The sequence below is a fragment of the Xyrauchen texanus genome, chromosome 14, assembly GCF_025860055.1.
Source record: "Xyrauchen texanus isolate HMW12.3.18 chromosome 14, RBS_HiC_50CHRs, whole genome shotgun sequence".
NCBI classification, from domain to species: Eukaryota; Metazoa; Chordata; class Actinopteri; order Cypriniformes; family Catostomidae; genus Xyrauchen; species Xyrauchen texanus.
In genome coordinates this window covers 9,536,767-9,562,041 of record NC_068289.1, presented here as the reverse complement: position 1 = coordinate 9,562,041, position 25,275 = coordinate 9,536,767, and the positions used below count along the sequence as shown (strand labels likewise).

The 25,275-nt window shown below is 37.6% G+C and overlaps 1 protein-coding gene across 4 annotated transcripts in view; it reads left to right on the top strand.

Moving 5' to 3' along the window:
• Positions 1–25,275, top strand: part of raph1a (Ras association (RalGDS/AF-6) and pleckstrin homology domains 1a) — a 93,280-nt gene that overhangs the window by 16,448 nt on the left and 51,557 nt on the right. For 2 of the 4 annotated variants that reach the window (XM_052142732.1, XM_052142729.1), the window contains exon 2: positions 7,239–7,291. The exons of 1 other annotated variant lie outside the window; for it this stretch is intronic. The gene's annotated coding sequence lies outside the window, so the exon portion shown is untranslated. Of the gene's footprint in view, positions 1–7,238; positions 7,292–18,587; positions 18,787–25,275 lie in introns of those variants that run through there. One more of the 4 variants, XM_052142731.1, reaches the window with a different exon arrangement.

Here is a 25,275-nt window from a genome sequence, read left to right as displayed (position 1 = left end):
CCAAGATGCTTGAAGTCCAGTGTGAAGTTTCCACAGTCTGTGTTGGTTTGGGGAGCCATGTCATCGCTGGTGTTGGTCCACTGTGCTTTATTAAGTCCAGAGTCAACGTAGCCATCTACCGGGACATTTTAGAGCACTTCATGCTTCCTTCAGCAGACAAGCTTTATGGAGATGCTGACTTCATTTTCCAGCAGGACTTGGCACCTGCCCACACTGCCAAAAGTACCAAAACCTGGTTCAATGACCATGGTATTACTGTGCTTGATAGGCCAGCAAACTCGCATGACCTGAACCCCATAGAGAATCTATGGGGCATTGCCAAGAGAAAGATGAGAGACATGAGACCAAACAATGCAGAAGAGCTGAAGGCCGCTATTGAAGCATCTTGGTCTTCCATAACACCTCAGCAATGCCACAGGCTGATAGCATCCATGCCACGCCGCATTGAGGCAGTAATTAATGCAAAAGGGGCCCAAACCAAGTACTGAGTACATATGCATGATTATACTTTTCAGAGGGCCGACATTTCTGTATTTAAAATCCTTTTTTTATTGATTTCATGTAATATTCTAATTTTCTGAGATTCTGAATTTGGGGTTTTCATAAGCTGTAAGCCATGATCATCAAAATTATATCAAATAAAGGCTTGAAATATCTTACTTTGCTTGTAATGAGTCTATATAATATATTAGTTTCACCTTTTAAGTTGAATTACTGAAATTAATGAACTTTTGCACGATATTCAAATTTTTTGAGTTTCACCTGTATATTATTATATACATTTCCCACTTTGTAATATCTAGCTACCAGCTTTCCTCAATAGATCAATGGAGAATGGAGAATCGTCAGTATAAGTCATTAGATGAAATCAGGAGTCTTCTAAATATTTGGGTGAAAATGTGCTACGTCAGATCAATGGGGTCTGCCGAAAGTTATTCTGCCATCTGGTTTGTCATAGAGTGACCTAACTCTAGATTTTGAGTTCTTCAAAGCATCAATTTAGGCCTTAAATGGATAATTTACCCAAAAATGACAGTTGTCATCATTTACTCCCCCTTATATTGTTCCTAACCATGACTTTCTTTGTTCTGTGGAACACAAAAGGAGAAGTTTGACAAAATGATGCAGACTTCTTTTTTTCTATGCAGTGAAAGGACTTTCAAAGTTAGTCATATGAGTTTTGAAAAACATGAGATTGAGCAAATCAACACAATCATTTTTGTTTGAATTATCCCTTTAAAGTGGTTTACATTTAAAATCATGAGTATTGCTTTTGGGTATTGCATAAGCTCATATCTGCTGACACTTGCTGCCCAAATTTTATTGGTTGTAAATTAAATAACTGCAGATTGCCTCAGATTCCTTTTTTATTTTTTTTTGGTTAACACTGTAACCTTCATCAGACACCGAAGACCTTGCAAAGAGGTGGGAGAAAAAATTGCCTTGAACATTTGTATGACCCAGTTGTTGCGGTACTCTACTTTCCTCCTGCCTTTCTCTCTTGTGAGATGCTTCTGGTCTAATTACTACTACTTGCTATGATGCTGAGTGTTTTCTTCAATGTGTGATGGTAATTCTTCTCTCTGGCTTCAGAGACAGAAAGCGCAGTTGATTTCACTGTTACACACCCATTACATATCAAAGGCATATTCTGGCCTCGGGTCCATTCCCTTCTGTGAGTCCTACTGACCTAGTAATGGCCCTCTGCCTCAGCTACCTCTCACCACACGACCAGCAGCTTTTCTGCTGCACACAGGCTCTGCCAGGTTAATTATTTCAATTTGGAATGGAGCCCTCGAGCTCAAAGAGACAGGTGACACGCTAAAGCCTCTGGTGGTGCGGTCAGAGGCTGTCTGCAGCTCCCTCCTGCTTTTAATCTGTGTCTGTCCGCAGGGGGAGAGGAGCTTCCCCTTTGCTGCTCTGACTTTGAAATGAGAGCTGTAGGGACAGGACAGAGATGTGCACGTGCACACACATGCACATTAATAAAATATATACACATAGCTGCCTTCATCATCTGCAAAAGAAAGCAGAACAGGGAAGCTGAATGACTTGATTAAATGTGGCTCAACCATGTTTGAGTGAAAGTCTTGACCAATATCAAAGTATGAATATTTTTACTCATCCGAAATTTACATGTCACTAAAAATATATGTAGCAAAAAATTAATATTGCTAGAATTTTTTTTAATATATTTTGTAACCTTGTAGTAATGTCTATATTTTTGTAATTGAAAGGGGTGTTGATAGGCAAAGTGAACATTAGGGTTGCGCCGAGCCCTGTTACCTCTGTATCAATACTAAATTGATTCTTTGGCAACAAATAAATAGCCTCAGATTACTGATGAAATCGCACAAAAAAGGACTTGATTAAAAGAAGTGCATACAGTCTTATATTTTTCTGGATTCCATGTTTTATGTTTTAATTAAATGTTATCATCAAAACATTGTTTAATCAAATGAATGCATGAAGCTTAAATTAAATAAAATATAATATATTTTAAACAAAAAAATTAATATTTTTTGGTCAAACAAACAGAGCTGTACAACAGAGCTTCATAGTATAAATTAAAGCATTAATGAAAAAAATCTGATTACCTGTGGCACAAGACTGATATTCAGTACACTTGCTTTTGTAATATTTCTTACATTTGATAATAATAATAAACATTTATTATTAAATACAATTTTGTATTATTAGTATTATTTTTATAACTGTGAATATTATATTTTTATATAAAATTGTAATGTTTTTCTGTCGTAAGAATTCAATTTCAAACTTCTGGGTAAACAGAGCTTTTATTTTGGCATAACTTTTATTTTGACGTTCTTTGAGTTCCTCCTGTGTGGTAGTTTTTAATAAAGTCTGCATTTGAAATAAAATGCTGAAATACTCGTGAGCTGAGATCTCAGAGCAGCACTGAAGGAGTTGTGTGTGTGTGTGTGTGTGTGTGTGTGTGTGTGTCCACAGCCGCTCATACACTAAACACACCACATATATGTGCATCGCGTGCAGTGATTCCACTTGGCCATATCAAGATTGAAATTTGATTAATAGTCAAATTGTCATTGATTTCATATAACAAATGTCACATTCTGTAAAATTTGGCTAATAGCACCAGTGTGGTGCAATTACAGTGTGTAGTATGGTACCAAAATAAGCAGGATGATATTGTACGGTTAAAATGTTTTGTTATTGTGATATTTCATTAGGACCGGTATACAATGCAACCCTAGTGCACGTTACACAGACGTGTGCAGCGTGATGTGATGCATCAAAATTACATTGCTCTTATTCTGTTACAGATTTTGCAGAGTAGTAGATTGAACGATTCTTCTTGGAGTCAGATTTTTTTAAACTTACGCCAAGCATGTACCATGGTATAAGGTGCATGCATAAATCTCTACAAATTGACACATTGCTGTGGCGGAGTTTATACCCAGTGGTTTTAAAACTGGGGAGGGGAGGGTTGCGTATTGTAATTTCTGTCCAAGACTTTAAAACCTCTGGTGTATACTGTCATACCGCCCAGCCCTACCTCATACTTACATATATTTTTAATTAAATCATCAATTTACAGTAGGCATTTGTTGTTTTTCAGTTTTGTTGCATCAAAAGCATGCTAATACTTGTTGAATTGTAAGCAAGCAAATTTGGCTGTTCTTTTCTGAATGAATATGTCATGATGGCACAGATTCTTCCACTAGTGCTGTAGCATGTAGAGCTGCAGTATTAGGTTAGTACATGCATGTGATCGCTGCATGCTCTGATGCTGGGTGACAGCTCTATCGCCCCTTTTGGACAACCTGCAGTCATGGACTGGATGGCATGATAGTATAGACCGTACGATTATTGAAATGTATCAACCTTTAGAGATTCTGCAACACCATTTATAGCATGGTACGTTGCAGCATGACTTAAATGTGCAGTATGTAAGATTCAGAAAACCTTGTTATTAATGACACCTGTGGCCGTTAAGTGAACCGCAGCCAGCTGCCCGTTGTTCATGATTGCGCGCACACACTCCATAGGGACGCGAGCATCGACCAAAACAAAGAGACTGAACGTGATTCATCAGCATCATGCTGACAGATGAGATGGCATAATTCAAATTACACAGTTATGATTGTTTTAATAGAAACTTTGAGACTGTATATTATATTTGACTCTCCAGTGCTGGAACAGAGCTAAAACATAATGTGGATATACGTCTGACTATACGAGACTGTAGTTTAAAGTAATCACTTTTCTTTGCATGATTCATTGAATGCATTTATACGATAACCTATGTCGGTGTTAGCTAGCTAGCCAGCTTTATAAATGGCTGTTTGCTAAATTTGGTGGATGATGACAGTAGCTGTTTATAAAATAGACTCTACATTAAAAAACATGTTGACACAATTCAGTATTTATGTGATTTCATCACAAATGTCATTTTGATATATCGATGTGCTATTGTTTTATAATAATAGATTGTATCTATTTTCTGTATAACCAAGCTACGTTACACTAATGAATGGAGCTTTATGCATTATCTTGAACATTGTCTAGCATTCATTTCATGTGTTGTTGTAGTTTTACCTTGCTGAATAATTACAGATTAACATTGACATTAACCTGACTTTTAGTATAAAGAGAAGATTGTTGAAATTATTTGAAAGTTACGAAGCTAGGTAGCTTGCAATTTGCCAGCATTAGCAGGCAAGATCAAGTTAACTAAAATTACACAGATCAATCCTTATGGCACTATATTTCACATGCTTTGAAGTTATGTAAGCATACCTGTCCAATAAGAAGAACGCCATTTCAGGGTCTGTTTTGAGCCCCAAAACGGATCGAAGTTCCCTCCAGGAATCAAATGCCCTGCCGATGTTCACTCTAGTTTTCGCTCGACCACGATCACGTTCCTGCTTAGCCAGACTGTTAAATCATTTTTGTGTGGCTTATACAGAGTTTGTGTAGGAGTCTGTGTTGTTCTGGGAGCTGGACGTTTGCTGAATTCCATCTCTAAGATAACGTTACCTAGTGTTGCAGACTGTCTGTTGACGCTGTTGAGTAGCAGAAGCAGTGAGGCAAGGCTCTCGTGAGTGCGCATAAACGTCACATCAATTTAATTTTCCCGACAAAAGCGACCCGCTCCCTTTGCATAAAAATTAGTCTACAGGATTTAATAGTCCGGGCTAATTTTTTTATGTTGCGTTACAAGCCGTTCACACATTGGCCAAAAAAAAGGTGAATATTACATGAAAATTTGTATATATTGCACATTTAACAAAAAATTCAACATCAAGCAGAAAACGATTATCTTCTGCATGCTGCCGCATACAAATGATTCCAGTGGAGACAGCTTCTTTGATAATAATGGGAGTGATTGTGTGTACTTTATTTGTTTGCCAAGCAATGTCGAAACTTGCTACATTTATATAGAATTATAAAACGGAACATTTAAATTAAACAGGATGTTGGCCTCAGTAACCATTCACTTTCATTGAATGAAAAATGATAAAATGAAAGCGAATGGTGACTGAGAATGGTAACATTCACCCTAACATCTAATTTTGTGTTCCAAAGAAGAAAGTCATATGGGTTTACAGCATCGATGAGGGTGAGTGATTGACAGAATTTTCATTATGGGTGAACTATTTCTTTAATTTAAAACGGCTGTTTTTGCACTGATGCCAGACTCGTAATTCATTTGCAATGAATAATCTTTTCTTTTGGTTTGCGTCCATCAAGTCGTAAATAAAAATAATCAGATGAGGTGAAGCACCATTTATTTGTGAATGATTTAGTGTAATATATGAAACATTTTGGGGGTTCATTTTACTTAAGAACTAACTATGTCAATATCTATACAGTTACCGTACAATATAATGACTAATACTGATTTAAGATTTTATCATAACGCAAACCCCTAACCTCTATGCTGTTGTGCACTATACTTAATATTCCTTCTTCATAGCATCACCATGTCCCTCTTTTGCTCACATATTAATCATTAGCAAAAGGGAAGTATATCAGCTTTCTCTGTGTGAGAGATGCAGGCCACTGGATCACACTGATAATCACTTGTTTGTTTCTTGTGTCATCTGTATGAACGAGACGTAGCGAGCTCATAACATTAGGCTTTATTCAGCTTCCTGTAGCAGAGAGCAAAACCTTAAATTTGAATTGCAAATGGTTGTGATTTTCCTCACTTGGGGGTGCGGTAAGTGTCTTTGTAAATCTGTTCGCTTCCCTGCTCATAGATGAACAGGTGAGACTAGCTGTCTGAATAAGTAGACCCAGTCTGCCACTGGTCGAGTCTGATGAATATGGAATAGCAGAGCATATTTGAACATTGAAAATAATAACACACTTTACCTTTAAGATTTGGATGAATAATTTGAATATGTTTAGTTGCTGTCCTCTTTGAAGTCAAAGTGTGAAATACTGATTGCTGGAACACACAGACAGCCAGTTTTGTGTGCATGTGAAACACTGTTGTCTTGTGATTAGCTGCAGAGGAGACATGAAGAGGGGTGTGTGTGAGTATATCAAAGGGTTTTAGCCCCATTCTCTCTATATAAAAATATCCTGACCCACTGACATACACACTTCTACAGTTTACTCTTAGAGATAAGCAAGGGCCTGTAAGGTTTTTTCTGTAAGAGTTTTTTTTTTAATATTTTAAATGTGTTCTATTATACAGATTGTGTAAGAGAATTTTAACCAATTATGCTCCGTTATGGTTTTAATCTACATTAAAGCCCTATTTTCTGACCTCGGATCATCTGATGTCATCTACCTCATGTGATCTCACAGATATGTGAATGTTAAGATTTGATCAGTCAGTTGTGTTAAGTTGGCATGGAACTCGCATAATGCACGCATTATGCATGAATTGAATCTGGAGCTTATAATATTGAAGCTTTATTAACTGCTCCAGGTCTGTTGACCACTAGCGCCATGCTGATTATAAACAATCTCCGTTCTTTGTGGCCAAGTCACCTGCTTTGATGAACCATGGCTACATTTTGGTAATTGTTCCCTTGATTTCATGGTGTTAAAGCAGTTGTTGTAAGATTTTGCTGCACTGTCACACCATGTCTTCAAGTGACACCAGCAGCAAGCTTGATGTTATTGTTTTAATTAACCTGCAGATCTGATAAATATGGACTGATCTGTAACTCCGCTTTCGATCAAAATGAATAATGGGCCAGGGCAACTTGAATTAATTAGTCTTTTCCGTTCCACAGATTGATTGAGGGCCTTTTCCATTCAGAAATCAGCTTGGCACTGCCGCATAAAGGTAAGGTATAAAGCAATAAAAGCAGCTGTCTGATTAGTTGTTTTGCTCATTTGCCAAAAAGTCTTTACATTTTAGGAATATTTAATAACTTAAAGGTGGTGTGTTTAATTTTCTTGGTTTTCACAAGTAAAATACAGTACTTTGTCCTATCCCAGTTTCATGTCCAGAGAAATTTCAGTATATTAAGCCGCTGGTAGTTTGATTCTTCCGAAAAGTGTAAACACTGTGTCAATGTGGCTCAATCAAAACTTTGCTTTGTTTTGTGACCCCACACAGCAGCACTGACTCGGCCAATGTCATAAGTTTGGGCAGGGAATACCAGACCGTTACAAGCCGTTCACACATTGGCCAAAAAAAGGCGAATATTACATGAAAATTTGTATATATTGCACATTTAACAAAAAATTCAACATCAAGCAGAAAACGATTATCTTCTGCATGCTGCCACATACAAATGATTCCAGTGGAGACAGCTTCTTTGATAATAATGGGAGTGATTTTGTGTACTTTATTTGTTTGCCAAGCAATGTCGCAACTTGCTACATTTATATAGAATTATAAAACGGAACCTTTAAATTAAACAGGATGTTGGCCTCAGTAACCATTCACTTTCATTGAATGAAAAATGATAAAATGAAAGAGAATGGTGACTGAGAATCTTAATCAGAGAATTCTGAATGTCGTAAGTTTGGGCAGGGAATACCAGACCAATGGCGAGAAGGAGTGTTTGGAAATATGTTAGAAAGCAATTCATTATTATTGTTAAATAACACACTTTGCCATTAACTTGCATCAAATATAAAATATTACAATGACAAACCTGACAAAGTTATGATCTCATCCCATGTTTCATTGGCTTTTTTCTCTAAACATTCCTTTTTCTTTGTAACAATACTCTGAATATTTCCATAGACACACGATGACTGTTTTGAAAAGAACGTAATGTCTGTGGACAGACTCAACCATGAAAACCTTCCAGAAGCAAAATCTCAAATATTATTGGTTGAAGCCTCGGATCCTCCTGTGTGCTCGCCAGGGAATCTGGCTTCGTTATTAACTCCATTTTAAAAGTAAAAGCATGTGGGTCTGAATGGAAACAGTAGACCGAGGCTTTATGACTGGACTCCACAGAGACTGATGTTCCAGAATTACATCCCTGAGTGTCGTCTGCCCTGTTATCAGGCCCGAGACCTGCCGTATGCCATACATTCCACCACACGTATCCACATAGCCACACTTTCATTAACCTAATGAACACCTCCTTGAGGAAGCCTCAGGGTCCCGTTATCCCGTCCACCCTTTTATGTAGAGCCTCTTCACTTCTCACTCTCGGAGGGAGGTGCAGAAGTGTGGTCATCTTCTTAGAGCTGCCTGCTTTAGCTCTGTGCTAATGAGAGGGAATGGTAGGAGAGGATGTCAGGCCCTTGGGGGCCCTGCCACAGCACGAGCAAAGGGTTTACAGTCTCATGCTTCCTGGAACAATAATAACACACAGTGATGTTTTTCCCTATCAGTGTGTTGGAGGGGAAAAGTGTAAAGACTGAGATTTGGTTCTGGATTGGGTTTCTATGCTAGTGGTTTTCAACCGGTTTTGCTTTACAACTTTTTACAATCAAAATTGTTTATCGAACATAAGTAAAAACAAATGTTCTTAAATTAATGGTAATTTTTTTTATATTTCCTTAAAGTGTTTGAAAAACTGGCCTGTCTTCATTATTTGAATGATTGGTTTCTGAATGTTTCTCGGATTTTTATAGTTGGCAGCCAGTAATTCCTTTCAGAAAACAAATTTTGGTCAGCACACGCCATATTTATACTTGTTGCAATGATACATGTATTTATATAGTCTAGGTCATATTTTCTTTTATTTTTACATAGAGTTGGTCATGGCTTTCTAGGATGAGGACATGTCACTCAATCTGTCCATGTTAGCATCTGCCTAATTTGGATAGTTTCTACAAAGTGACAGATGAATTTGCAGCAAAATGTCTTATTTTTATTGCGTCCAAAAACAAAAGATATAAGAAATGTGTGTTCCCCACAACTCCAAAGTTGATTAGCCTATTCATTTTGCTATCCTAACCAGGCACAATTATATGGCAATTGCAGATTCTCATTGTATTTAGCATTGTATTTTCCCTGCTGACCCTTTCAGAACAAACCTACTACCCACCGTTTGACAACCACAGTTAAATGTATAAAATACCTAGACATCAATTTGATGGAATTCCAAATTGTAATATTGTTTGTTTTCTTTATAATTACTTAATTCAGTCACACAGGCGTCAGGGGAGTATAAAATTGAATGTCAGTAGCCTTGAAGAAATGCTGAAATGTTTTTAGTCCTCCACATGCCAATGAAGCAGCTTCCCACACAGCCTGTGCAGAGGTGTTGCTTTTCTAATTGTTATGGTTTAGAATGAAACTGAATCTGAAAGTATGTGCATATGCAGCAGCCTTTGGGCATCTGTAGCAGCTTTTGAGTTCAGCTGCAACCTAAGACTGACACGACTTAGTTGCATGCATCACACAGGCCAACTGCTTCAAATGTTTCACGCATATCTGGCACTTTCCATAAATAGGGTACAAATTGGAAGGTTCACATTTTTTTAATGAATGAGAACTATTAGATAAATGTACAGTATATAAACATTGCATGTAAATTAGTTATTTAATATTGACCTAATGACCACCATTACAAGCACTTGGTTTATTCCAGGGTTTTTGCTGAAAGCAGCTTTCTGAAACGTCATTAAACGAGAGCGCTGATTTCCTTATGAATTTAAGGGATTAAGAGAAAGTGGTTTAACACACCTAGATTTCTCCTAGCGAATGCAGATTAATGTGGCCATGTAAGCACATGCGCGGCGTTCTGATTGGGGTTTAAAGAGTGCGCATGTGCGTGAACAGACCAAATAACAAACAAGTCAACACAATGGAAAGAATTCGACATTACTGGGTGTATATTGGGAAAAGCACATACACTGTAAACCATACCCATTCATACATACCAATGTAAAATATCGACTGTCCCTCACGTTTGTGTATATGCGCTCACACACTGGGGGATTCCCGGAGTTTTGTGCAAGAGGGAAATCCCACTATTGCAGCGCAATGCTGCAGGTAGCGATATAAAGTTAAGAAAGCAAACACAGCAACAACTCTGGAATATCTGGAAATAAAGCAAAGCAACAGAGAATAAAATATGGAAGTATTCCTTGGATGGCATGTTTGTTATTTAAACGAGTGTTGCAGGGAAATTATGTTGCTGTGGAGAAAGCTGCTTACTGACCGAGATGCATGTATGCTAGAGTAAAGAGTGCTGCTTATACAGTGCATGTAAACCATAACGCTGCTTTTACGTAATAATACGCTTTTCCATTATAAGCTGCTTACATGTGTCCATGTAAATGTAGTCAATCTGATTATGTCATTTTCATGATTATTATATTGATCCATTCCAGTTTCAATTTTTACACTCAACAATGCAACCTTGTTACCAAATTTATAATAAGAAAAATTACCAAACAAAGATCCTTTATCGAAGTAGCTAGCACATACTGAGTGAAAACTTCATTTAGGCTAAATAGACCCTAAATGAATAAACTTCATTTAGGCTAAATACTCAGTCTTTTTTTGTTTTGCCCCACATTTTGTTAACATGATTGCAAAATTGCAAACCTCATGTAAATACAAAGGAAATACATTTACTTTTATAATATACTGTATAGTTTGACCTCCTAAGTTAGACTGACATTTTCTGAAGTTTAAGCAATGCCTTCCACTGACCATTTCAAACCCTTTTTTGTATTTTTTACATTAAAAACTACCATCTATGGACAACTAAAGGTCCAACACAATGGAGAATTTCATTGAAATCATGGCCAAGGACCAGTTGCTGTGGTGACCTAGTGTTTCCCTCTTATGTGGCTCTGTGGAGAGGGTGTGTAACTAGTTTTAATTATATTCCTGTACAAATCAGGATCTTTGTTTTTGTTTGGAAGTATGACCTTTGGCTCTTTCATAATCTGTTTTAGATGGAGTTCCTGAAGTGGTGTTGACCTTAGCAGCCTTATTATACTGAATTCTGTTTCACATTGACCTTTCTGAGGCATACAAAATTACTGTTATGATTTCGCTGGATTCTTAAGAGATAAGTAAAAAGCGGTGGTACAGGAAGTGATGAAATTATGTCACTGAACCCACAAGAAATCATGTAATGGAGAATTGCTGTGTGCTTTCATCTACCCATTCAATATTGTCTCCTATCTTCCATGCATTACCACATTAATAGAACTCTTTCTTTCCATTTATATCTCTAGTGCACACATTCACTTGCATTGTACACCCTAAAAATTTGGTGTGTTCACACTGACATTGATTTAGTTGCCCCATCTTATCAAAGAGGTCTATCTTGCCTATAGAGCTGGCTGGAAATAGTTTTTCCTGTACCAAATTGCTTGATTTATAACTTTCTTTTCTTGTCATTTGCTTGCTTAGAAGTATTTGTTAGAACATGGTCTACATTTGAGAACTAGCACCAAACAATGTTTGCATCAACTTATATAAGGCTTAGCTTTGCTATTAATTAACTGCAGGTCATTATGGTTTGTACACAGTCACTTGTCCTGCTGGCCAGGCCCATGTTCAAGGCCTGCGGGATTGCTTGAAAAGAGAATGGGCAATAGTATTGATTTTTAGTGTGCCACATTATTTGTTTGTGGATGCACACGGACCCCCATGCTGTGTGTAAATGGGGCCTCAGCTGGACTGTCCTACACCAAAATCATCATTCATAATTAACTTGTCTGCTTTGAAAGCTTCTGTTTCTTGAGTCATTAAATGTAATGGCAAAATCTCAGCTGGACTACTTCTGATCTGCCTCTGTACTGTCACTGGTGGAACAGAATCAGGGCCCCTCATTTCCCTAAGTGCCCCGAGGCAGACCGTGTTGCCCCCTTTTTTCCTAGCCAGGGTTTAACCCTTTAGTTGACTTGGTCATATTGTTTAACTTTGGGATAGCTGTGATATTAAAGAGGCTTACCTGTGTGAAGTTGGCCCCCCTCCCAACGCAAAACATTGGCAAAATAGTCTCAATCGTTTGTGCTCAGAATGACCTATAAATATTCTTTTAATATCTAAAAAACTGAAGCATCACAAATGAAAATTTTTACAGCACAAATAAGCACAAACGATTGAGACTATTTTGCAGACGGTTTGCGTTGGGTGGGGGGCCAACTTCACGAAGGTGAGAGGCAGAGACTTGGCGATTCAATACAATAATAGTGTGTTGATATAATTAATGTTTTGCTTTAACACACTTGCTGTGATTGGTGAGCAATTATTTAATATGAAATTATTAATGTGAAAAATGTGAGTAAAATCAATTCTTGTCATTAGGATATCAATACCATATAATCAAGTCAAATATTGCATTTCTTTGAAATATCTTTCACATTTCCTTACTCCTTTCTATTTTGTGCTATCTGCCACTTAGTATGTGAGTTGGCATATTTGGTGAATGTGGACTCACAAAAAAAAAATGACTTTGGATGACTTTAAGCCTGAATTGCTCAGATGTTAGCAAAATCCCTTATTACGGATGTGTAAGGGGGTGTGATTTAATGCATTGTTTTTTTTTAACGCATTGTTTCATATAATTAACTACATTAAAATGTTAAATTGACAGCCCTAGTTTTGTAATTTTTTTTTATTTCTTTTACTTTATTTTGATTTTCTTGCTTTGTAGTGTGCATTATCAGGTGTGACCCGATGACTGTGCAGCTGGGACTGGAAAACTAGAGCATTTGTGCTGGTTGCCACGTTTGTGGAATTTCCAATGTCTGACATTGGCAGACACTATATTATTCTGGGCTTTCAAAGATATATAGGCGCAAGAGAGGAGATCTAGACATAAATGAAGAATGTCATCCATAAAGCTTATGTGTTGCTTTTGCACTTTTATATTTGAATTTTTATCCTTCAAATCACCCTGTTTGGGTGCTTTCTGCCATTGACTGTGATTTTAGCAAGTAACTATCTGTCAGATAAATTGATCTGAATAGTTAACTTCTCTCTGATCAGGATTGCAGAATGGATTATTTTGAAACAAATTTGTTAATATGGAGTTTGTCTTGGATCCCTGTTCTTTCCTCTCCTGTCTCTAATTGGCAGAGCAATTGGAAAATCTCTTTCCCATTATTTGTTGACAAGCCTCTCAATGCACATTTCCAATTTACAGCACTTTAAAGATGAATGATGACATTAGTTATGCTTTGCCAGTCTGTTGTGGGATGTTGGGACCTCTTGAGTCTCTTTTTTGCTTCCATTTCTTTATTTCCCTTCTTTTAAAACTTCTTGCTCTGTCACTAATATGATTTGGCCATGTGATTGACAAGAGACAAGTGGCTGGAATGCTTGGCCAAGCTTCGATTCCAGTGTTTAATTTGGTTGCAAAGGGGCAGCTGTTCTAGGGCCAAAACACATCAACTATCCTCACTCCAATAAACTCCCATATTTGGTGTCTTCATTTACTGTATATGAATGAGGTTGGATGGATTGGGAGTTATTTGTTTTGTAAGGATGGTTTTTGGTATGGCTGTCAGAATTATGAAATTTGGCTGACGATTGACTGTCAAACAAATTATGATTAATTGTCCGTTTTAGGGTATGTCTGTCTATGTGTGGCCCTGCGATGGACTGGCGACCTGTCCAGGGTGTCCCCCGCCTTTCGCCCAATGTTAGCTGGGATAGGCTCCAGCCCCCCGCGACCCTGTACACAGGATAAGCGGTTGACGATGGATGGATGGATGGATGTCCGTTTTAGGGCTTTCACGATTAATTGACATACAAATGGTCATAATCCTTACAGTATATAAAGCAAACATAGTACTTAAAGGTTCTGACAATTTGTATGAGAATTATTTGTATTTTACTTGGAATCATATATAAGATTTCATTTAAGGCTTTAAAGTATGAAAAATAATTGAAATTTTAAATATCAAAATATTTCCAAATACTTTAAATATGTATCTCCTTTTGGCCAACTTTAGTCTTGGTCAATTTTACATTTACACTGTTGTTTTTGGAACCCAGCCAACCTGAATAGCTTATTTATTACATTACATTTCATTATATGTATTATGGAATAGTAAAATATTTCTGTCCTAAATTATTCACTTTCTCAAGTTATGTCAAGGCTCTCTGATTAATTCTCATGAAGGAAGACCTTTGAGTTTCTGTATATACCTGTAGGCCTATTTTAAATGTTTTTCTTCATTCTTTCATCTGTCGCATCTATCAGAGCACTTCAGAAGCAGTTACTCTTCACACGTTTTTCGGCAGCTGTAAAATTCCCGTATTTGGATAGTTAAATGTGATTGGAATTTTAAGTGCACAATTATCTTCTCAAATAATTATGGTTAGATTAAATAACCGCGATCAAGCGATTATTTAATAGGCTAATCGTGACAGGCTTAGTTTTGGGTTTGTGGGGCCCTAGGTTATTATTAAAATGGGCCGCTGTATTTAGCTAGTTATTCCGTGCTCCTCTTTCATGTGTTTGTGTTTTTTGGCTGTCACCATTACTATATGAATGTCATCATATTGTCATGATTCATTGCTTGTTTTCAGTGCTGTTTGGGTGTTACACGTCCTCATTAATGCATATGCAGTATGCAGTAATATTAATAGCTAGCTAAATCGATGCTAAATATGCTTTAAGATTGACAGTAAATGATCAAGTTTAACTCACAAAAAAGTTATTTTGTTAAACCGTGCTTATCTTTAGGGTTGGCTGAATTAGCAGTTTAGCTTTCTTTTTTTTATTTCTCTTCACATTAAATCTAGCATAAGGAGACCAGAAGGCTCAGGAGATGAGTCTTTGAGTCTGTGAAAAAAAAAGTATTTTTGAGGTAATGTTTGTAATCTTGTTAAAACGGATTTCATAAAATTGGTTTCGAAAAAAGTATTGTTTTGGAACCGGTATCAAAGTCAAGATATCGGTATTGATATATTTTTTTTTGCGATACCCAGCCCTACAAGCGCGTTTTTCCTGTGTATTTCTATTCAAAAAGGAAGTGTGGGTGGTGCATATACTGTGTACCGTCACCATTGAGGAAAGGGCAGACAAATCTGCTCTGGAAATCTGCAGTGGCATCACATGGGGAAAGTTTGACGATAGTTTTGCAATAATGAGAATGACAAGGAGTCAACCGCAGGGTAGTGTTCCACACTTCAGGAAAGAAGTGAAGAAATTCTTGCTTTTATGTGTTGCAAATAGTGGTTTGATCTGCAGCAAATTTCAACCTGTAACATATTAGTTTTAGAGTCAAAATCCTGGACCAAATTAATTGACACAGATCTTCTTTAAGCTTACATTCTGAAAGCCGGGACATTGCTGATTCTTGCTACATATTGCCACTTTATTGCTTGTTGTTTTAACATGGGTTGTAAGCATAGAGTTAGACAAAATGCCTGTTTTTTTGTTTTTGTTTTTTTTTCAGCTCCACCATAAGCCTTGTCAGTATGAGATTGTATGTTTGGCTCTAGCTGGAAGAAGCTTTTTCATTGGAAGACTTGTTCAGTATGTAATAAACAAAGGAAACAGTTTTTTTTTTTTTTTTTTTTAATGGCACTGAGATATTATTTGACTCAAGTTTTAAAATCCAGTACATTTCTTGGGATAAAAACCTCTCCACATCTTGAAAGATATGTTAAATCCTGATTAACACACTAAGTGAATATACCATGAAAGTGCTCTTATTTGGCACACACTTTTGTTGAATATGTGTCTGAATTTATTAAAACCCCATGAAAGCTGGATGAGTGTACTTTTATCTCCTGTATTGAAGTGTTTTATATTGGACATATCAATGGGCTTGTCACATTTTGGTGTAAGTAGCCAGTCGTGTTTAATTTAAGTCACAGCTATAAAAAAATTATTTGTTACTTACTTGCTTTATCTAGTCAGGAGCAGGTAGTGCTAAACATTTGATTGGACAAAAATCATGTCATCAAAAATTTTCATTATCCAGGAGAAGAAATACTTTACATTTTAAATGCATACTGCTGCAAGTTAGTTTGGAAATGTTTAGGAATACTCTAACATATATTGATGGCCTTTAAGCTAACATACATGGACTGTTGTAGTGCCATGGTAGACACCATGTTACCTAACTAAATTTTACAGAATGTGCTTGAAAAGAACCAAGTCCTCAGTGTATCTTTACATGTTAAAAGAAAACATTTAATGGAAAAGTGCCGCCCAGCAGTGACAGATGTGTGAAGGGAGTAGCCCAGGCTGGTGTGAGACAGTCTTCGTGTTCTGCCTTTAGCTGACAAAAGTCATGTAGACTGCTGGCTGCTGTTTTTAGAAAGGGCTGGTACACACAACCCAACAATTGGACAGGGTTGGTAATACACCCCAATTACAGCACATAGTTACGTAATGGCTTGCTTGAGATTGACTTTAGAGCCCAACTGAGCAGTGACCAGTTATTTACCTCATCTGTCTGACTACAACTTTTTACAGTGATGTTTGTTGTTTTTAAGAACAAATCATTTCCATGATTTGTTTATGGTGTTGATCATGGAAAATGAATATCCAAAGTTGTCTGTAAATGTTATTTAAATTGTATGTCTTTACCAATGGTAAAATTAATATGGAAATGGTAAAACAAGTTGAAAAATATTGTACACTTGGTTTGTCTATACTTCTGCATTCAGCCCTTGATGAAAGCCAATAAAATTACTTGTATGAGACCGTTTTGATTAATCCCAATGGTAATTCTTCTTTTTTTTTAATCTGGCAACTTTTAGCAAGATTTTAGGCTTCATTGCCTACAACAGTAGCATAAGATAACATTAACCAACATCAACCAAATGTCTGTGTAACCTTTTTTATATCAGCCATTTTGATGAAGAAAATATTGTAAATTTGGATTTCATGTTGAATTTAATGTGGTTAACCTGGATACTTAAGAATAACTATTTATTATTCTCATAGAATCTTTGACAGAGCTCTATAGGAGTGTGGATAAGCACCACATATGTTACAAAGGACACTCTACATTAGGTATCTAGCATGTTATTGGGACTCTGCTTGAAGCTGCTTTCGTGGATTGGAATGTAGAGCTCAGAAGAATGAGCAATCAAATGTAAACAAATACCCATGCTGAGAAAAAATCAACTAGTGGGAATAATCATCCAAGCTTCCAGCAGTATATGGAAAGGCAATCATGACTTTGTTTTTCAAACCTGTTCAATAGAACATTGTTTTTGGCTAAATGTTCCCACTGGAGATATCTTAAACATTTCCACCACAAATCCTCAGAGGGACTGTATTTTGTTTTTTGCTCCGTTTCCCTCTTCATACTTTCAATATGTTTTTCCCCAATACAACGTGGCACTCAGTCACATGCAGACTTTGCATTTTTTTTCAGCCTCTCTTTGAGATAAATGGCTGTTTTAATAATACTGAAGGATCTCAGTGCCATAGAAGTTGTTTTGGATAAGTGGGAAAACAGCCTATGATCACTCCCATATGCAGAGATGTGCCAGAAACAGTGGCGTTGGCTGAGCACTGGCTTTCCTGCACCTCAATTCGTCTGTTCAATGTGGTCTCAGACAACCTGCACTGCCTCCAAGTAGATGATTTATGTTAGACTGTACCATCTGTTGAGCACCAGACTGATTTTCACATTTCGGGACACCTTGCAACAAGTTACTTGATGCCAGTTGTGACCCAAAATGTAACTGGTGGGTCATTGGGAAACAATGCTAAATGCAAATAATAAAATTCTACTAACCATATAATTGTGTGTCGATATATAATTGTGGGTCACCATTTGTTATCCAATGTAAAATCTGGGGACTGTTACAAACCAGTTGAGAACCTAACTTTTTTTTTTACATTTTAAAGCTTTGTTATATCTCTTCAAGTCTGCTACAAACCTTCTTGTATTTGTTAAAAGTGCCAAATGTTATCTCAACAGTTTATTAAGCCTACTCATCCTTTATAGTTGGTAATGACTTTTTGCAGTGCTGTCACTTGCTTTTTTTATTTTTTTATCCATGAGACCCCTCTTACATTTTTTAGCTATTTTGGCCCACATCTATGCTGAGATATGGGTGTGTGTGGTGTCCACACAGTGGCTCAAAGCTGTTCCAGGGTCCTCCCTTTTAGATGCTGAAAAGAGATAAAAACTCTTCTTTTCCTATTATCCACTCTCTCCCCTCTCCCTTTCATTCTCCGTTTTGTTTTGAAGGTTTATAAAGCGTGTACACACAGACAGTTTAATCGCAAAGCCACTGTGCCCTGAAGTTCAGTCTAAACACTGGCCTGGTACTGTTTATGTTGACTATGTGGATGGCTGTCTCCGGCTCTCTGCCTACGCCTGACACTCCTCTCTTTCTCTGGGGAGTCATCTCAATCAGATTCCAATGAAGAAGGGAGACAAACAGGGTGGAAAATAGAAATATGCAGGGAGGAAAAGGTTAGTGAAGCTCAATATTGTCAAGATTAATGTGATGGGTAATGTGGACCTTATTCAGAATAGCGCCATGTTTAATGATTGACGGGAAGGAAAGCGAGGCTGTGAGGGATCCCACAGCCTTGTTTTCTTTCCCATCAAAAATTAAATATAGTGGTGCTCTCTGAATAAGGTCTCGCCCTTATGGCGTTCCAAACTCAATTGCTGTTATTTTTTCCAAAAAAGGGAAATTTTGCTTAAACTTTGAGCAGGTATTTTTCACAAAGCAACAGTTTATGGTGACCACAGCTGTCAAAATCCAAAAGGACAAAGTTATTCCGATCCAAGAAGTAGTTCTTCTGAGACTTTTTTTATAGGACCAGTTGGTGCAGTTAACAAATCGAACTGAACAATTTGTTCACAACTGAATGATGCAATGATCCATTCGCAGTGGTTCTTAATTTAACAGTTTACTGAATGAATAATTGAAATTTTGGTCTGTTCATTTTACAAAATAATCGTATGACTTATACAACACATATGGTTATATGGAAAATGTTTATGGTGCATTTTTCTCCTTTTTTGGTGGTTTGCAGACTTTGTCATTATGAACTATTGTTGTATTTACAAGACCTTCAGAAATATTCTTCAGAATTACTCCTTTTGTGTTCCATTGAAAATATAATGGCATGCAGGTTTCAAACACAATGCTGATGGTTTTTTGGGTTAACTATTTCTTTAATATGAATTGCCTTGAACATGTATAGAAGTTCCAATAATGTTCTCGTTCATGAACCACTTTGCTTCCAGATTTGGTGATTTTTAGCCTGTTTTGAAGTGTGTTTTTTTTTTAACGCAAATGAGAGAAAGGAACATATTATGTGTTGCTCCCTCGCTCACATCTGGAATACTAAGTTGAAAGTTGGACTCACTTATTGATTCATTTTCATTTTTTCCTACGATGGCTGGGGCCAGCACATCCTCACTAAAATTTGTTTTTTCTTTGAGATGAAGGAAGAGGGGGAAATAGGCAAAATCTGGATCTTATTTAAGGCATTTTCTTTCTGCCTGACATTCTGCTTGTATCCTCAACACAGTTCAGCTGAAATCTGCCTCGTGCAAGGAGCTAAATGTGGTCATGTCCGGAGTCACCCACCCCTGAGGATGACAGCTGTGCTGTAGTCACAGTCGTGGGAAAATGCTCCTCAATGCTCCCCTCTGTTTCATTGAGAGTCATTGTACTTCAATTGGTTGTGTGGCTGGAAGAACTTGGCCACTGATGGTCAACAAAGGACCTTCTCAAACAACCAAAGTTCTTCATTAGTATGGCCAGGCATTGCAGGGATATGGTTCTTAAGTCCAAAAACAAGCATAATCCTTCTCCATATCTTTATTGCTCTTCAAGCAGGGGTGAATAAACAAGAGACCTGCCAACTGAAGCAGCCCCAAGTAAATGGAGCTCTGTAGAGATTTTGGAATAGACCACGTCTGTATCAGAACAATACTGGACCTGCGAATAGAAACTCCATTATTCAATGTTCTACAGTAAATGCACTGATTTATTGCTTTTTCTGTAAGTACTTATCTGTCTCGGATCAGAACTAGTGGTCGACCGAAATGGGTTTTTCGGTGGCTGGTGCCGATGCTGATATCTAAAGAGCAGGATGACTGATATAAATGCCTATAAACATAATTCAATTTAACAACAGCAAATCAGATGTACTCAACATTTTTTAAAGTGAAATACTAATTTAATACAATATTTACTCATTTGCATAAACTTGAAAAGAAAAAAACCTTGAAAACAAAGTGTTGACAATCCATTGACAAAATGTATAGGTCGATTTTGGAACACAAGGGAAAGTTAAGACTTCTGTTAATTGGCCAAGCAAACACTGTTATCGGCCGATGCTAAATTATAAGCCAATTAATCAGCCTGGCCGATATATATCGGTCTATCACTAATTAGAACTTACCATCACAACAAAGAGTAGGAATTTACAATGGAAACTTCAATAGTCATGGTAACTGTAGACAAGAACAGTTATTTTCACAATCCTGCTAGCATTTGGCAATTTCTACATCTGTCTTTATTGTTTCTCCCCAATTATTTCTTTTTGCCTCTGTTCATTCAGCATTTCAGTTGTTGGGGTTGGGTAAGAATTGCATGGATGCAAAATGTCCAGAACTGCTTTGATTGTGCCATGTGTCCATAGTTTCATATAGCAGACCATGAGTCTTCTGCCAAATACAGATATCTGAATATGCTTGTTTTGGTGTTAAAGCTGAGAGATAAAACGATATCGATATTTATTTTCATCTAGACGTTCGGATCAGGTACGTCACGCTAAAAACACAAGCAGTTCGTCAAAGTTATACACGCAACTACCTTACTGAATCACATTCAGGAAATCAGCCTTTTAGGAAGTTTAAGCAGGCTAGCGGTTACATAGGCCTGATATGATAGCATTGTGCACCAAACAAGACTGCACTGACAATGCAATACAGCTATCGCCTGAACACAACAGCAACTCCAACATCAACACCATTCCTGTTTATTTGTGTACTGTTTGGTTAAATGTTTTTTATGACCCATAGTGCTGTCACAGGCAAGAGAGTGTTTTTGTGATAATATTTTTGGCCATATCTACCAGCCCTAGTTGGTGTATAATTTTTTAGTTAGATGTTCTTTGCCACCTTCTTCCCTGAAGTTTTAATCACATCATTAACATGTCTCACAAAGCCATGTGGTGATTTCAAAACCCTCTAAACTCAACATTTTATTCATCAGTGTAATATAGTATAATAGTCCTATTTCAAATGGATGCTTATTGTGGACTTGCAGTCTTGTGGCCTTTGCCCGTCTGTGTTCTTGAAGTACGTGAGATTGTTACGGTGACTTATTTGCCATTTAGGTCTCAGAAGTGTGCACTTCCCTTGGTGTACACTATGCACCCTCTATGCACCCTTTTGCTCATCCCTCAATATTGTGGGCATCACATTACCGTACAGCCAATGTGATTAAGTGTAGGACTTATGTTGCCATTTGGCACAGGGCCATGATCAGCCTGTTGTTAGATGTATATTTAATATAACCATCTTTTGAGGGGTCATTTGATGCACTCACAGGTGATGCGTAAGTTGATGTGCTGCTTCCTGCAAACCAGCTAGGCTTTGAAACGTCCTCTGAGGTCTGTGGTTTGTGTTAGTGTGCCTGTGCTTTTCTGGGCTCTACCATGATCCCAGGAATACACACACACACACACACACACACACACACACACACACACACACACACACACACACACACACACACACAAAGCCATGTGTTGTGTGAAGAATGTACAGGGGTCACAACCTCACTTCATAGCTTCCATTCTTTAACAGCTTGCATGAGAACAGACTCACTCTGAGTTTAATGCCTCTGATAGGCCCATATATCCCATTAATCCACTTTATATCACATTATTTTGCTTCCTCTGTGGTGGTTGGTAATGGAATAAATTGGTGCTTACTGTAGAATGGCTTTAGAATTCTCATACACTTTTTCCTTTGAAATGGTGCTGGTGCTCATATGAGAGCGGGTCCCCTCGAACCGCCTCATGTTTCCACTGATTTAACAGTTGATGTTGCTACAAAACCTGCACCAGCACCTATTAGTGGAACAATTTATAAGTGATGCTCAACACCAGGGTTCTGGGACAGACACATGGGCTTCGGGACCAATTAAAGCCTGTTCTGCCATTACACAAATGCTCCATGACCACTGACCCTGAGATCAAAGATCATAAGGTCAGGCAGAGGGAATCACAATCAACACAGTTGTTCTTCATTTGCAAACAACGTGAAGCTGCCTTAGGAACTAAAGTGTATCTGGGGAATTTAGTCTTGCTGTTACAGACATCCACTAACACTGTAACCATTACAAGATCATCATGTTTGCCTTTCGAGAGGTCAGATGGTTTTTACACTATCCTTGGTGTAAGACTCCTTACTAAACATCATTTGTAGAAGCCTAATGGTTATCATTCTTATGATTCATTCTTCAGAATTTAGGTGCACATTTATCAGGGTTTATCTGGCTCTTTTGGATTGGAGAAAAAGACTCCATGACTTATCTCAGAAGAGTTTGGATTCTTCTGGCACTCTAGGCTGGTAGAGTAAGAAATATCATCCATGGGTGGAGATGTGCAGTTGTTCTTGATTAAGATGCTATATTCTGACTCAGTATCAGTAAGGGATTTTATGGGCCATTTGTTGCATAATATAAAATGTTATGAAGGGGAATTAATCATCTCTTTTCATTAATGTGTGTGTTTGTGATATTGTCAAAGTTTGGCGTGGCTATCATCTTGAGGGATGGCTTACACAACAAGCCGCAAGAAGGATAAGGAATCCATTAAATCCTGCACACTTCCTGTTTACGTCAGACTGTCCTCCTACACACATACACAGCTACAGTGCCCTCAGATTTGTTTCCTCTTGTGGTTCGTTATCAGTACAGATGTAAACGACTTGTAACCTTTTCCAAAGTGGCGTTCATAATAAATTATACATTTCCACTCTCAAAAAAAAAAACCTGATTCACTCTGAGCTAAATATGTTTAAATGGGTGTTTGCTGAGGCAAACATCACTACTAATATTGCTCATTCTTAGGGTTATGTATTTTAATAAATCCATAAGTCTAAGTATTAAACTTTGGCACGTAGCAGCTTTTGGAACATTTGGTATGCACACACTGATCTCACTGTGAATTCGGCAACAGTAGGTAGAAAGTTCTTGAGATGCAGTAGGTCTTTGCTTACCAACATTCAAATCACTGCCCTCAGTAGCCAAAGCTGTAAGTGTTGTTGAAACTATGGGCGTGTGTGAGCTCCAGTTTCTGCGTGAAATGTCTGAGTGGTGCCAAAAGGGAGTTTTTATAATATATAATACAGTCAACACCCAAACCTAAACCTAACTTTAGCGGAGTAAAAATGTCATCTTAGAGGGAAAATGCAACCTCTGGATTACTTCCTGGTTTCCCTGGGACCAGAACCAATGTCTCTGGCCTCATTTACATTGGATTGCTTATTGGATAGCACTGGACCACAAGAAATTCCATTTGTAAATGCACCTAAGACACATTGAAGCACAAAGATGTGTGTCAAGAACCCCATTTGGAGGTGGTCAAGGATGGATTCTGACATCATTTAAAGAAGGTGTAAATGCATTTTTGTTATCTGGATACAACTACGTACGTAAGTAATTAATTATGTGAGGTTGTACTACAGTCATCAATTGTTAAATTTCTGTGTTGCGGTTCTTTCCTTTTTGTGTTTATTCTGCCTTTGCAATGTGAAGATCACCCCACTGTCACCACCGTCTTGCAATCTTGTCACCCAAATAATGAACAAGATTCCAGTTGAATTCATTTAGAATATCTCATCTCTTTTCTGAAATCTCCACTTGCTCATGTCTCTTTCCTGTTTTCTAATCACTATTTGGCTCCTGCGACACTCAAAAAACCCTGACTGTCAAAGTGATAGAAAGCATTTCATTAACCATCAATGTTTTAAAAATTCACTAAAAGACAGAGTTTTTAGTTCCCACAGCCTCTGATTTAATATGTATGTAGCATTTTCCATTTTGCGTGGGTAATTTTGATCAGATCTCTATCCGATCACAGTGGAGACCCATTTGACTGCAAGGTGTAAATGCAATCCAGCTAAAGAATATCCAGATACATTCCGGATATGCAAAGTATGTTAATGCAAGGTGACACGCAGCCTGTTGTGGAGAATGTGTTGTTGCTTTTATAAGCTATCAGACTTGTGCTATTTAAAATTTCCCCTGATAGATAACAAAACTGTAAAAAAAATTGACTTGGATTTAAGGGGCGACCCGATCCATATTTAGGGGCCAAATACCATAGAGACTTAAAGGTGGTCGTTTTTAACTTGGACCAATAAGGAACCACCCAGAACACATAAGAGACACCCTAGCAACCTCCCAGATCACCCCAGCAACTGAATGGCAGCATCCTGACTACCACCCAGTGCACCTTAGCACCCACATAGGAACGTTCTGATAACCACCCACAACACTCAAGCATTGTGGCGGTGTGCTATGCATGGTCATGCACCTCACAAATATTCTTTAGACAGTGTAAAAATCTAGTTGATTTTGGGTTAATAAAACAACTGTGCCATAGGTTTTGCCCTCTGCAGAAATCCTTGGCTTTTGTTCAACAAGTAGCAACTAGTTTTATAAGTTGACGCTTCAAGGTAACTTGCACTAGCATGATTAAGAATCAAGGTAATTATGTTGATAGGGTGGATAAAGTACGAACCAATGCTAAAACATTTCAGCAAAATCCACTGAACGTGCACACAGCGAGAGCATTACAGTGTTGGTTAAACATGTGTTGCTGTGTTTAATAACTATTAACACTGCTGACTCTACTGTGTAGGAGGCAACAGGACTGCCTGCTTTACTCCATCAGAGCAAAGTGCTTGCTGTGTTTGGAATGT